The sequence below is a fragment of the Heterodontus francisci genome, chromosome 10 (assembly GCF_036365525.1).
Source record: "Heterodontus francisci isolate sHetFra1 chromosome 10, sHetFra1.hap1, whole genome shotgun sequence".
Classification (NCBI taxonomy): Eukaryota; Metazoa; Chordata; class Chondrichthyes; order Heterodontiformes; family Heterodontidae; genus Heterodontus; species Heterodontus francisci.
Window position 1 is genome coordinate 84,491,336 of NC_090380.1, and position 14,352 is coordinate 84,505,687.

A 14,352-nucleotide genomic window follows, 5' to 3' on the forward strand; every position below is an offset into this window, starting at 1 on the left:
TATTTAGTCGTTTTGGAGATTTCAGTCTGCTTCATTTTTATTAGAAAGAGGAGATTGCTCCAAGGTAAGTTGCTCTGCTGTTGTAAGTTGCTCTGAAAAATTTCCTTTGTTTGGAGCACTGCATGTGCTCCAGTCCACTGCACTGCACTAAAATCCTTTCCATTGTCTGGGACTGTGTGCAGGCAGTACATGTGCTCCAGTCCCTGTTGTAAGTTGCTCTGTTCCTGCACCCATTAGAGCCGTGCACATGGACACACAGCCACATGTTTCCCCATCTGCCCTTGAAACAACCATGCAGAGCCTTGTGAGACTCCGTAATTGCCAGCTGCTGCCTGTCAAGCAGAGAGGGCGTCCAAAGGGGTCAAGCACTTGGGGAACATTCAGAAAGAAGAGACTGAGCACTGAAAGAAACAAGCATGCTGTGTCCAGTGGTAGCATGAATGTGAATGCTCTTGCTGTGTACACAACTGATGAGGTGGGAGTGCAACCACACCATTCTCCATCCTCAGTGTTGCTTTAAGGCAAAGGTAGATAAGCGCGAAAGAATGGAAGGTGATGCTGATAGTAGTAGGCAGGATTAAATGGGAATGGATGGGAAGGCGCACGAGTAGCATAACCACTAGCAGGGAACAGCTGGGCTAAATGGCCTGCTTTATGTTCATAGTCCAAAAGAAATGTGCTTCTTTTTCCAGCACCCTCACATCATTCATGTTTTCCCTGAGAGCAGCATTGAACCATCACGAGATAGGGGCAGTAACATCATCGTGACTCCTACAGCTGAGGTGGGTACTAAGTGATTCATTGGCGGTATTATCAGTACATGCCTTTACTGCAGAACATAAAGCATGCTCAACAGTAATTTCATTGAAGGAGGGAAGCTCTGACACTGATGTTCTTTCCTTATTTCTTTTCACGTAAAACATGCCCTTGAGAAAACAATCCTTGAGACTTCAAGCAACGAAGGCAACTGGATCATGCTGCAGAGCTTGTCACGATACGGAAAGGAACCTTGCATTTATGGATGAAGTGGGAGCACACATTGGGATGCGTTTGGGGAACATTCACCAAGAATAGACTGAGCTCAGACTCTTGTGACTTTGCCTTCTTCACATGGACAATACAATAGTGGAATAGAGAGCCACGTGTTCATTCACCACAAGGCTCTCCAGGAACAATCTCTTTAGTACTGCATTGCAGAGACTTGGCCTGTCTGTCTCACGGGAATGCTGGCAACACAACACTCATGTATCCATGCACAGCAGTGCCTCGGATGTTTAATGCACTTAATAAAATTTCACAATAATGCTGCATTTGCGCATGTGTCACAACAGCGCCCCCTAGCAGTAGCGTCGTCTACAAATGCAGTCTTCTTTAAATGCTAGCCATTGCCTGTCTACTGACATACCTTTTATTGTAGTTTCCCAATCTACCACAACCAATTTGCCCTCATACCATCGTAGTTTAACTTTTCTAATTGTATTGGGCAATGAACGTATATTCTCCCTTTACATAGTGTCACGGTCAAGAGATAAGATTTGGGTGGTTCCTGCTATTCAACTCCCACCTGACTGCAGCAAGTGTGTTTTATTATTAGGGTTTAATCCCTTTGTGTTTTATTTGTCAAATAAACAGATGGCAACAGGTTTTCTTGTAGCTTTCTGTTTTAAACTCAATTTTTTATTGATCAATATGCCTTAACGCAAAATTCACTCAGGCATTTGCTCGCACACACAGACAAGAAGAGATAAACAGAGAGAAAAGAGGGGGCAAGCGATTATAAATAGGGCGTAGGTTTCAGGGCTTGGGGAAGCAATGTTAAAGCACAAGTCACCATAGATCACCCTCATAAATCCATAGGAGTAGAATGGGAGAGGGGAATCATAAAATTGCACCTGCAACCTTTAATAAACATGCTTTGTAACCAATTCATTGTGCTAACAGTGCCATTTTCAGCAAATTTAAAATTCTTCACCCTTCTTTGAAATAGAGCCCCCTTCTTCAACACACATTTTTAAGGAAGATCCAAAGTTATATGTCACAGAGAGGATAAAGGACTTTGACTGTCCAGTCACAAATCTGGTCAATCCCATTTAAGCATTCAATACCCATCTTCCTTTATGGTCCCTTTCTTTCTAACTTGGTTAGGCACAGGAGTTGGACAAGTAATTACATAGCACATTTATCTGACACTGAAGTCACTTCATTAAGATGAACATACATTCAAAATTGAAGAAAAAGCCTTATCATTCCCCTTTCTGATCATCTTCCCCAAAATCACAGAGGCACCCTCCCTTCTAACCATCTCCCTCCTCAAAAGACCTCTCCCCTCTAACCTTCTGGCTCAGCTCATATTGTTATGACTGAAGCAGGAGGAGTGCACTGTTTATTCTAGTTCCACTTCTCCACAGGTCACAACATATATTTAAATTTTTTTCCCACTTACCGATATGGTCATTCACAGACTCTATTTTTCCCAGAATAAAACACACCAACCAGGTATTTGTTAACTGGAAAAATAAAGGAATTTGTGTTTTAGAGCTCTATTCCAAAAAAAAAGACAAAAAAAACATGGGTTAAATATTTACTAATTCTTGAAGGAGAAAGAGAAAATATGGAAAGATATCCTTTGTTATGGTTTGATGTCCCAAATGTGTATAGAGGGCTGTCACTGTGATCTTCCTAGAACAGTTATTTTCAGGCAATGTTGAAGTTCAGTTTGGGTAGGCTTTCCAGGAGGAATGCAGCAACAGTTTCAGTCAGCCTCTTGCGCTTGATTTTCAACTGCTCGAGAGATGGAAATTAGCAAGCTTTTTGTCAGTGGACATAGTATTCCTGGATTTTCAGAAGGCTTTTTATAAAGTCTCCCACAGGACGTTGTTTCGCAAAATTCAAGCACATGGGATAGGAGGTAATATACTGGCATGGATGAAGGATTGGTTAACAGGCAGAAAGCAGAGAGTAGGAATAAATGGGTCATTCTCACGTTGGCAGGCTGTGACTAGTGGGGTACCACAAGGATCAGTACTTGGGCCCAGCTTTTTACAATATATATCAATGAATTGGATGTGGGGACCAAATGTAATATTTTCAAGTTTGCAGATGACACAGAACTAGGTGGGAATGTGTGTTGTGAGGAAGATGCAAAGTGGATTCAAGGGGATTTGGACAGACTTAGTGAGTGGGCAAGAATGTAGCAGGTGGAATATAATATGGAAAAATATAAAGTTATCAATTTTGGTAGGAGGAACAGAGGTGCAGAACATAGAACATAGAACATAGAACATAGAACAGTACAGCACAGTAGAGGCCCTTCGGCCCACGATGTTGTGCCGAACCTTTAACCTACTCTAAGATCAAACGAACTACCTACCCTTCATTCTGCTATCATCCATGTACCTATCCAAGAGTCGCTTAAATGCCCCTAATGTATCTGCTTCTACTACCACCGCTGGCAGCGCATTCCACGCACTCTCTGTGTAAAGAACTTACCTCTGACATCTCCCCGAAACCTTCCTCCAATCACCTTAAAATTATGCCCCCTGGTGATAGCCCTTTCCACCCTGGGAAAAAGTCTCTGACTATCCACTCTATGCCTCTCATCATCTTGTACCCCTCTATCAAGTCACCTCTCATCCTTCTTCGCTCCAATGAGAAAAGCCCTAGCTCCCTCAATCTTTCTTCGTAGGAAATGCCCTCCAGTCCAGGCAGCATCCTGGTAAATCTCCTCTGCACCCTCTCTAAAGCTTCCACGTCCTTCCTATAATGAGGCGACCAGAACGGAACACAACATTCCAAGTGTGGTTGAACCAGGGCCTTACAGAGCTGCAGCATAACCTTGCGGCTCTTAAACTCAATCCCCCTGTTAATGAAAGCCAACACACCATACGCCTTCTTAACAACCCTATCAACTTGGGTGGCAACTTTGAGCGATCTATGGACATGGACCCCAAGATCCCTCTGTTCCTCCACACTACCAAGAATCCTGTCTTTAAGCCTGTATTCCGCATTCAAATTTGACCTTCCAAAATGAATCACTTCACACTTTTCCAGGTTGAACTCCATCTGCCACTTCTCAGCCCAGCTCTGCATCCTGTCAATGCCCCGTTGCAACATACAACAGCCTTCCACACCATCCACAACTCCAGCAACCTTCGTGTCATCGGCAAACTTGCTAACCCAGCCTTCCACTTCCTCATCCAAGTCATTTATAAAAATCACAAACAGCAGAGGACCCAGAACAGATCCTTGTGGAACACCACTGGTCACCGAGCTCCAGGCTGAATACTTTCCGTCTACTACCACCCTCTGTCTTCTATGGGCCAGCCAATTTTGTATCCAGACAGCCAACGTTCCCTGTATCCCATGCCTCCTTACTTTCTGAATGAGCCTACCATGGGGAACCTTATCAAACGCCTTGCTAAAATCCATATACACCACATCCACTGCTCTTCCTTCATCAATGTGTTTTGTCACATCTTCAAAGAATTCAATAAGGCTTGTGAGGCATGACCTGCCCCTTACAAAGCCATGCTGACTGTCTCTAATCAAACCATGCTTTTCCAAATAATCATAAATCCTGTCTCTCAGAATCCTCTCCAATAATTTTCCCACAACTGACGTAAGACTGACTGGCCTATAATTCCCAGGGTTATCCCTATTCCCTTTCTTGAACAAGGGAACATCATTTGCCACCCTCCAATCATCCGGTACTACTCCAATGGACAGTGAAAAAGCAAAGATCATCGCCAAAGGCGCAGCAATCTCTTCCCTCGCTTTCCGTAATATCCTTGGGTATATCCTGTCTGGCCCCGGGGACTTATCTGTCCTCATATCATTCAAAATTTCCAGCACATCCTCCCTCTTAACATCAACCTGTTCGGGCATATCAGCCTGTTTCACGCTGTCCTCACAAACGACCAGGTCCCTCTCACTAGTGAATACTGAAGCAAAGTATTCATTAAGGACCTCCCCTACCTCCTCCGACTCCAGGCACAAGTTCCCTCCACTATCCCTGATCGGCCCTACCCTCACTCTGGCCATCCTCTTGTTCCTCACATAAGTGTAGAACGCCTTGGGATTTTCCTTAATCCTGCCCGCCAAGACTTTTTCATGTCCCCTTCTAGCTCTCCTAAATCCATTCTTCAGTTCCTTCCTGGCTACCTTGTAACCCTCTAGAGCCCTGTCTGATCCTTGCTTCCTCAACCTTAAGTAAGCTTCCTTCTTCCTCTTGACTAGCTGCTCCACATCTCTTGTCATCCAAGGTTCCTTGACCCTACCATCCCTTCCTTGCCTCATCGGGACAAACCTATCCAGCAGTCACAGCAAGTGCCCCCTAAACAACCTTCACATTTCTGTCGTGCATTTCCCTGAGAACATCTGTTCCCAATTTAAGCTCCCCAGTTCCTGCCTAATAGCATTGTAATTCCCCCTCCCCCAATTAAATATTTTCCCATCCCGTCTGCTCCTGTCCCTCTCCATGACGATAGTAAAGGTCAGGGAGTTGTGATCACTATCACCGAAATGCTCTCCCACCGATAGATCTGCCACCTGGCCTGGTTCGTTGCTAAGCACCAATTCCAACATAGTCTCCCCTCTAGTAGGCCTATCTACATATTGAGTCAGGAAACCTTCCTGGACACACCTGACAAAAACTGCGCCATCCAAACTATTTGCACTAAGGAGGTTCCAATCAATATTAGGGAAGTTGAAGTCACCCATGACAACAACCCTGTTACTTCTGCACCTTTCCAAAATCTGCCTCCCAATCTGTTCCTCCATGTCTCTGTTGCTATTGGGGGGTCTATAGAAAACTCTCAACAAAGTGACTGCTCCTTTCCTGTTTCTGACTTCCACCCATAATGACTCAGTGGACAAACCCTCCTCGACGACCTCCCTTTCTGCAGCTGTGATACTATCCCTGATTAGCAATGCCACTCCCCCACCTCTTTTACCTCCCTCCCTATTCCTTTTGAAACATCTAAACCCCGGAACATCCAACATCCATTCCTTCCCCTGTGATATCCACGTCTCCGTAATGGCCACAACATCGTAGCTCCAAGTACTGATCCATGCTCTAAGTTCATCACCCTTATTCCTGACACTTCTTGCGTTAAAATAGACACACTTCAACCCATCATACTGGCTGCAACTTTGCCCTGTCACCTGTCTAACCTTCCTCACAGACTCTCTGCACTCGGTATCTGCCTGTTCAACAGCTACCCCATCCACTGATCCGTAGCTCCGGTTCCCATCCCACTGCCAAACTAGTTTAAACCCTCCCGAAGAGCCTGCCCAGGATATTGGTGCCCCTCCAGTTCAGAGTATTTCTTAAATGGTAAAAGATTAGAAAGTGTAGATGTACAAAGGGGCTTGGTGTCCTCATCAATAAGTCACTGAAAGCTAACTTTATTGCAAGAGTATTTGAGTACAGGGAGTAGCGAAGACTTGCTTCAATTGCATAGATCCTTAGTTAGACTGCGCCTGGAGTACTGTATGTGGTTTTGCTCCCGTTACCTTAGGAAGGATATTATTGCCATTGAGGGAGTGTAGCGAAGGTTCACCAGACTTGTTCCCGAGATGGCAGGACTATCCTATGAAGAGAGATTGGGGAAACTGAGGCCTATAATCTCTAGAGTTTAAGAATGAAGGTGATCTCATTGTAACTTACAAAATACTTAAAGGGATAGACAGGGCAGATGCAGTTAAGATGCTTCCCCTGGTTGGGGGAGTCTAGAACCAGGGGACACAATTTCAAAATAAATGGGAAGCCACTTGTGCCAGAGATAAGGAGAAATTTCTTTACTCAGAGGGCTGTGAATCTTTGGAATTCTCTATCTCAGAGGGCTGTGGAAGCTCTGTCATTGAGCATGTTTAAAGTAGAGATTGACAGATTTGTAAGTGCCAATGACAAAGGGATATGGCGATAAGGTGGAAAAAAGGCATTGAAGTGGATGATCAGCCATGATCGTATTGAATGGCAGAACAGGCTGGATGGGCTGAATGGCCTACTCCTGCTCTTATGTTCCTATTTTTCCAAGCTGTTAGAACAGGCTGAGTTGGGGTATTTTGTTCTTCTTGTCACATTTTCTCCAACTGTCTTTTTAAACCATTGTCCATATCCCAACTTACTGTCCAAACCAAAACCATGAACAATGTCACAAGTGACAAACCTCCTGACCTCTATAAATATTGACCTGACACTTCTCTGTAAACATCTTCCACAAGTCAAAAACAACCCCTGCTGGATAATTATTTGAGAACAGTTGCCTTCCAATAACTGTTTGCTTTCAAACCCATACCTTTCAGTACAACGGTATAGAGATAGGTTAAGTGAGTGGGCAAAGATCTGGCAAAAAGAGTATAATGTGAAATTGTACATTTTGGCAGGATGAATAAAAAAGATGCATATTATCTAGATAGTGAGAGATGCAGAGGGATGAGTGTCCTAGTGCATAAATTGCAAAAGGTTAGCATGCAGGTACAATAAGTAATTAGGAAGGCTAATAGATTTTTATCATTTATTGTGAGGGGAATTAACTACAAAAGTAGGAAGATTATGCTTCAGCTCTACAGGGCATTGGTGAGACCACATCTGGAGTACTGTGTACAATATTGGTCTCCTTATTTAAGGAAGGATGTATATGCACTGGAAGCAGTTCAGAGAAGGTTTACTAGACTAATATCTGGAATGGGTGGGTTGTCTTATGAGGAAATGTTGGACAGTCTAGACTTGTATCTGCTGGAGTTTAGAAGAGTAAGAGGCAACTTGATTGAAACATATAAGATCCTGAAGGATCTTGACAGGGTAGATGTGGAAAGGATGTTTTCTCATGTGGGAGAATCTAGAACTAGGGGTCTCTATTTAAAAATAAGGGGTCGCCCATTGAAGACAGAGATGAGGAGAATATTTTTTTCTCAGGTTCTGAGTCTTTGGAACTCTTTTCCTCACAAGGTAGTTGAAATATTTAAATATTTTTAAGGCAGAGTTAGATAGATTCTTGATAAGCAAGGGGGTTATTGGGATAGGTGGGAATGTGGTGTCGAGGTTACAATCAGATCAGCCATGATCTTATTGAATGGCGGAGCAGGCTCGAGCGGTCGAGTGGCCTACTCCTGCTCCTAATTTGTATGTTCGTATATCTGTATATAACAACAATAATATATTTTCAGTGAAGTCAATGTCAAAAAGCCCATATTACCCCACAGTCCAGATTATGTAACTTGTCAGGCAAATCCCCCACCTGCCAAGATTGAGGCACACTTGGTTTGGCCACATGAACATTAAAACATAAAATTGCAAGCCCTGACTGGAAGGACATTTGCATAGTACTAGCAGAGTTGGAACAATGGGGACCCAGTTATTGCCTCCCCAATACGAAGAAGTGGTCAGATCAGTTTTTCTCACATGTGACTAACTGGTTGTTGCAGAGAATCTGAACTTCCAGCAAAGGATTTTTTTCCAGCAAAGCCATGTGCACATAGAGTAAAGATCTCTCCTGGAACTAAAGCAAAAATTACCTCTTCCCGTGTCTGCCTGCTTCCATCTCCTTCCAATGGAATTGAATCTTGTGAAAACACATGAAACGCAAAGAGAGAAAAGTCTCCTATGTGAACAAGGTTTCAGATGAACACTGGCCCCAAAACAAGACTAATTACAAAAGGACTACAGTGAGCTCGAAGCACCGTAACAAGATAGTGCCTTAAACCCATCTCCACTATATTTTCCTCTTTTTTCTGTCCCGAAGTGCATTGATATCGCCTGTGCATGCTCGCGTGGGTGCGTTGTATATCTGTAGGCGTGAACCATATTAGAGTTTAAGTTTTAATAAAATTTCATCTTCTTTAAACGTGAGAAAGCCTGTGTGAATTGGTTATTTTGTCTTACAATTGGAAAACTGTAAACAAGGATTCACAAAAAGGGAAGCTCAAAACAGTGTATTTAAAATTAAACCTGTTACAATAAGACCAGGTGACGATAGTAACAGACACCTAGACACATTTCTCACCTGGTTGTACAAACTGTAGAGTCTTCAAATCATACAAGAGAATCAGGCAAGAGAAATATATAATATTGCACTGACTAGCAGATTGGGGGTTTCATACATCAGAAGGAGTATGGAGTACTTTACTGCTGCCAACACTCAAATTTCTGGCTATCTTTTTGAATAATATGTATTTAATTGCCTCAATAATTATTTCCTGAGCTTAAAAACATTTTGAGTAAAGTTTTCATGATGAGAGTGAGTAGTATTTCTCTACAAATCATTTTTTATGTTCACACGTTCACAGTCATGTGATTAATACTGCTCCAATTACAATGTTACTCTGAAAGCCATCCAATATCTCAGGCACAATGGGCTGCATTTTATCTGTCCTTTGGAGACAGGCTGGGGAGTGGGGGAGAGCAGACAAATTGGCATGGGGTGGCACAGGCAGTGTGCCTGTCCCCATGTCATTTTTTGCATGGTGGGCACCGTGGCAGATGGAAATTCTGCTGTGAGGCCATTTAACCCACTTAAGTGGTGCATTCAGGCCACGTTATATAAAATCCAGCCCAGTGCTTCACATTTGGCCAATAATGTATATTTTTAACTATTGAATTGATTCCTTTTTTTATGCTTTGAAAAGTGTGATTTAGGAAATTTTCTTTTTCAAAACACTCCAGGTCTGAGATTTAACTGTTCCTGTGTTTGGAATTGACAATTAAAGGTAATCTGAACAAATGAGAGTCTATGTACAGTCAGCGTTAATCATGCCAAATCGGCCAATCAGCCTGCAGTTTCCACTTTGGGCCCAGTCAGTGATCTAGGTGCAAATTACACCTAAAATTGCACTAGTTTTGTGAAGTGAATTTCTGCTCATGTTTCTGCTCAAACTCATTTGCATATCGCTAAACATCAAATCTGCCATGAACCAGCACAACTGGCCAGGGTTTTAGAAGACAATTTTAAATTTATTTTTAAAAATTGCATTAAGAATTATTCCTTGGTATCTTTAAGAGTAACCTGGTGTAGTTTGATTATTACGGGCCTACTAAAATAAATAAGCACTTTTAATAAGCAGTCCACCACGATGGATTTGGTGGCGTGTGGTGTTTTTTGGATTTTCGACTGAGGGATATTTTAGAGGAATTAAGTCATCAGTGGGTTTGCGGCGTTCCGGGGTTCCCCCCAGCGCAGTGGCGGATTGCAGCTTTGCATTCATTTACATCCAATGAATACTCTTCACCCTATGCAGAGTTAGGATTTAATCCTACCTGCCAGATTAACTGAACAATGAGTGATAGTCCCATACCACCTGGTTCACGAATGTTTCAACGTGGTGTGCAACAGTTGGATTTGTGCAGTTGAGTCTCAGCACTGTGCTCTTCTCTCTTTCACTCAGCCGCTAAACCAACACCAGCATTGGAACGGATGTTCACCTCCAGGTTCAGCACCAGCAAGGGTGAATCATCTCAGGGATGGCAGTGACGGCATGGATGGGTGCTACATGGAGGAGCTGGGGAGGGAGGAGGGGAAGACAGGGTGGGGTTTCGGGTGCTTAGAGGAGCAGGGGGCAGGGGGCTGCGTTCTGGGTATGTAGTGGCTGATTTTGATGATAAGGCTGGCTGTGTGTGGTTGAAGGGGGTGGTGGGTTGATGTGTTCCTGTCAGGAAACTGATGGGCATTAGAGGCCTAAAGGGAGGGAGGATCACTGTCATCGTCAGAGTCCTGTGTGTCCACATCAGGGTACTGGCTGGCAGAAGGTACCGTCACAGACACAGGGGGCAATTGTATATGGTAACGGGGAAGGTCAAGACTTAGGGCTAGGTATTCGAGGCCATCATGGGGAGGAGTTGGGAATCTGTAACTATATCAAGGTGGATTCATGGAGGTTCAAGGGTGAGAGTTCGCAGTTGGATGGTGGCGGGAGTAGGGACAGGGGGAAGGGATGGCATGTATAAATTGATGATGATCGGTGCATGGTAATGGGGGGGGGTGGTTTATTGTAACTGGGGGAAGGATGAAGGTTAAGTTGGGTGGGTCAAGGGTGATGGGTGCAGGCTGGAAGGTGGCAGGAGGAGGTTGGAAGGTGGGCAAACTTGCTTGGTATCGCAGACACAATATTTTCTGTAAGAATGCAAACCACGTGTCCAATCAAGGAATGGAAGTCGATTGGACTAGACAAATGATGTTGGTTGGGATGTCCTGCTACATGCAAATGTAAGGCACATAACATGATCTGTTCATGACTTTCATAGTTCTGCTAAATGGCAGAAGGAGGATGGTTTTACAACACTCTTCTCATCTCAACAACTGATAAGCTGCAAAGACATGAGTCTCAAATGCAATTTTTCCTCTAACATGCAAACAATTGCAGAGGGAGAGACTGAGGAGGGATCTTAGCGATCAACGGATGATGCCTCAGCGGGCACAGCAGGCAGCACAAGAGGGCGAGGCTGCTCAGAATGAAGCCGTCCAGGATAGGCAACAAAGATGGACGCTGGTGTGTCATTGCATCCTCAGGACAAGGACAGAATACCTTCAGATGTCAGAAAGGCAATGTCAGAGAAGCATGAGGATGTGAGTTGCAATGGCGACAGAAATGTGTCCGATCCTTCAGCATTACCTGCAGCCGCTGGTTTTCATTGGGAACCCCATGCCACTTTCCCTCAAGATTATTATTGCACTCAATTTCTTTGCTACCAGGGACCAATGGGTGACATATGTGTTATCCCGCAGTTTGCGACCCACAGGTGCATCAAAGAAATAGCCAATGTCCTTTCTCAATGTGCTAATGATTTCATCTAATTACCTGTACGTACATACGAACATACAAATTAGGAGCAGAAGTAGGCCATTCAGCCCCTTACGCCTGCTCTGCCATTCAATAAGATCATGGCTGATTTGTTTGTGTCTCGAATTCCACACTCCCACCTACCCCAATAACCTTTGATTCCCTTGCCTAACAAGAATCTATCTCCTTCCACCTTAAAAATATTCAATGACCATGCCTCCACCACCTTCTGAGGTATAGAGTTCCGAAGTCGCACAACCCTCTGAGAAAAAAAAAATTCTCCTCATCTCTGTCCTAAAAGGGCGACCCCTAATTTTAAAACAGTGGCTCCTAGTTCTGGACTCACCTACAAGAGGAAACATCATTTCCACATTCACCTTGTCAAGACTGTTCAGGATCTTATAAACTTCAATCAAGTGTCCCATCACTCTTGTGAAAACAAGCTCAGTCTGTCCAACCTTTCCTCATAAGACAACTCGCTCATTCCAGGTATCAATCTAGTAAACCTCCTCTGAACTACTTCCAATGCATTTACATCCTTCCTTAAATAAGGAGACCAAAACTGCACAGTTTCGAGATGTGGTTTCACCAATGCCCTGTACAACTGAAGTATAACATTCTTACTTTTATTTTCAATTACTCTTCCAATAAAGGATAGCATTCCATTACCCTTCTTTATTACTTGCTGTACCTGCACACTAACTTTTTGTGACTCATGCCCTAGGACACCTAGATCCCTCTACATCTCGGAATTCTGTAGTTGTTCTCCATTTAAGTAATATTCTGTTTTTTTTATTCTTCCTGCTAAAGTGAAGAACTTCACATTTTCCCACATTATACTCCATCTGCCAGATTTTTTCCCAGTCACTCAACCTATCTATATCAGTCTGCAACCTCCTTATGTCCTCTTCACAACATAGTTTCCTACCTATCTTTGAGTCATCTGCAAATTTAGCTACCATGCCATCGCTCTCCTCATCTAAGTCATTGATATAAATTGTAAAAAGTTGAGGCCCCAGCAGACCCTTGCGGGACTCCATTCATCAAATCCTGCCAATCAGAAAAGGACCTATTTATGCATACTTTGTTTTCTGCCAGCCAGCCAATCATCAATCCATGCCAATATGTTACCCCCTACACCAAGAGCTCCTATTTTCTACAATAACCTTTCATGTGGCACCTTGTCAAATGCAATCTGGAAATCCAAGTACAGTACGTCAACAGGCTCCCCTTTATCCACAGCACATGTTATTCCTTCAAAGAACTCTAATAAATTGGTTAAACGATTTCCTTTTCACAAAACCATGCTAACTATTTCCCATTATCTTAGGATTTTCTAAGTGCCCAGCTATAAGCTCCTTAATGATCGATTCTAACACCTTCCCCACAACAGACATCAAGCTAACTGGCCTATAGTTACCTGTTTTCTGCCTCCCCCCACTTTTTGAATAGAAGGGTTATGTTTGCTACTTTCCAGTCTGATAGAACCTTTTCAGAATCTAGTGAATTTTGAAAAATTAACATTACCTCATTAGCCACCTCTTTTAGGACCTCAGGATGAAGTCCATCAGGACCTGGGGACTTGTCAACCCGCAGCTCCATCAGTTTGCTCAGTAAGGACAGGACAGCCAGGCGCAAGGTCTGCAGCCTTTAGCGCCATTGCTGGCTTCCCTGGAGTGCAAGGGGTGATCGACTCTACTCATGTAGTCATTAGAGCTCCCTGGGACCAGCCTGTTGTGTTTGTTAATCACAAAGGCTTCCACACTTTAATGTGCAACTAGTTTGTGACCACAGGGGAAGGATCATGCGTGTTTGCGCACGTTTCTCAGGGAGCTTTCCTGTCTACCCCCGATACCCTTTTACTCCCTAGTTTGTCAAGAATCTGTCTACCTCTGGCTTAAATGGGAGACCCCTTATATTTAAAACTGGTCCCCCCTAGTTTTAGTTTCTCACAAGGGGAAACATCCTTTCAACACCCACCCTGTCAAGTCCCCTCAGGATCTTATATGTTTCAATAAGATTACCTCCCATTCTTTGAAACTCCAATGAATGCAGATACAACCTGTCCAAACTTTCCTCATAAGAGAACCTCTCATCCTGTGCACGTGCAACTGACGCCATTGCCAAGGACGGACAGCTCGGCCCCTCCACGTAATCAGGCGGGGGCTGGCCTGCCTCGGCTATTTAAATGAGTCACCACTTTTGGAATTGCAGCAGCTCTTTGGCGTGCTGTCCGCATGGGCGTGCAGCCATTGTTTTCGCCTGCTGCAGATTTCGGCGGCTGGCTTATAAAATTCAGCCCTAGATGTGGTCTCAACTATGCCCTGAACAACTGCAGCAAAACATCTCTACTTTCATATTCCATTCACTTTGCAATAAATGACAACTTTACATTTGCCTTCTTAATCACTTGCTGTACCTGCATAGTAACTTTTTGTGTTTCATGTACTAGGACACCCAGATCCCTCTGCATCTCAGCGTTCTGCAATCTCGCTCCATGTAAATATGTTGCTTTTTATTTTTCCAGCCAAAGTGGACACTTTCCCACATTATACTCCATCTGCCAAATCTTTGCCC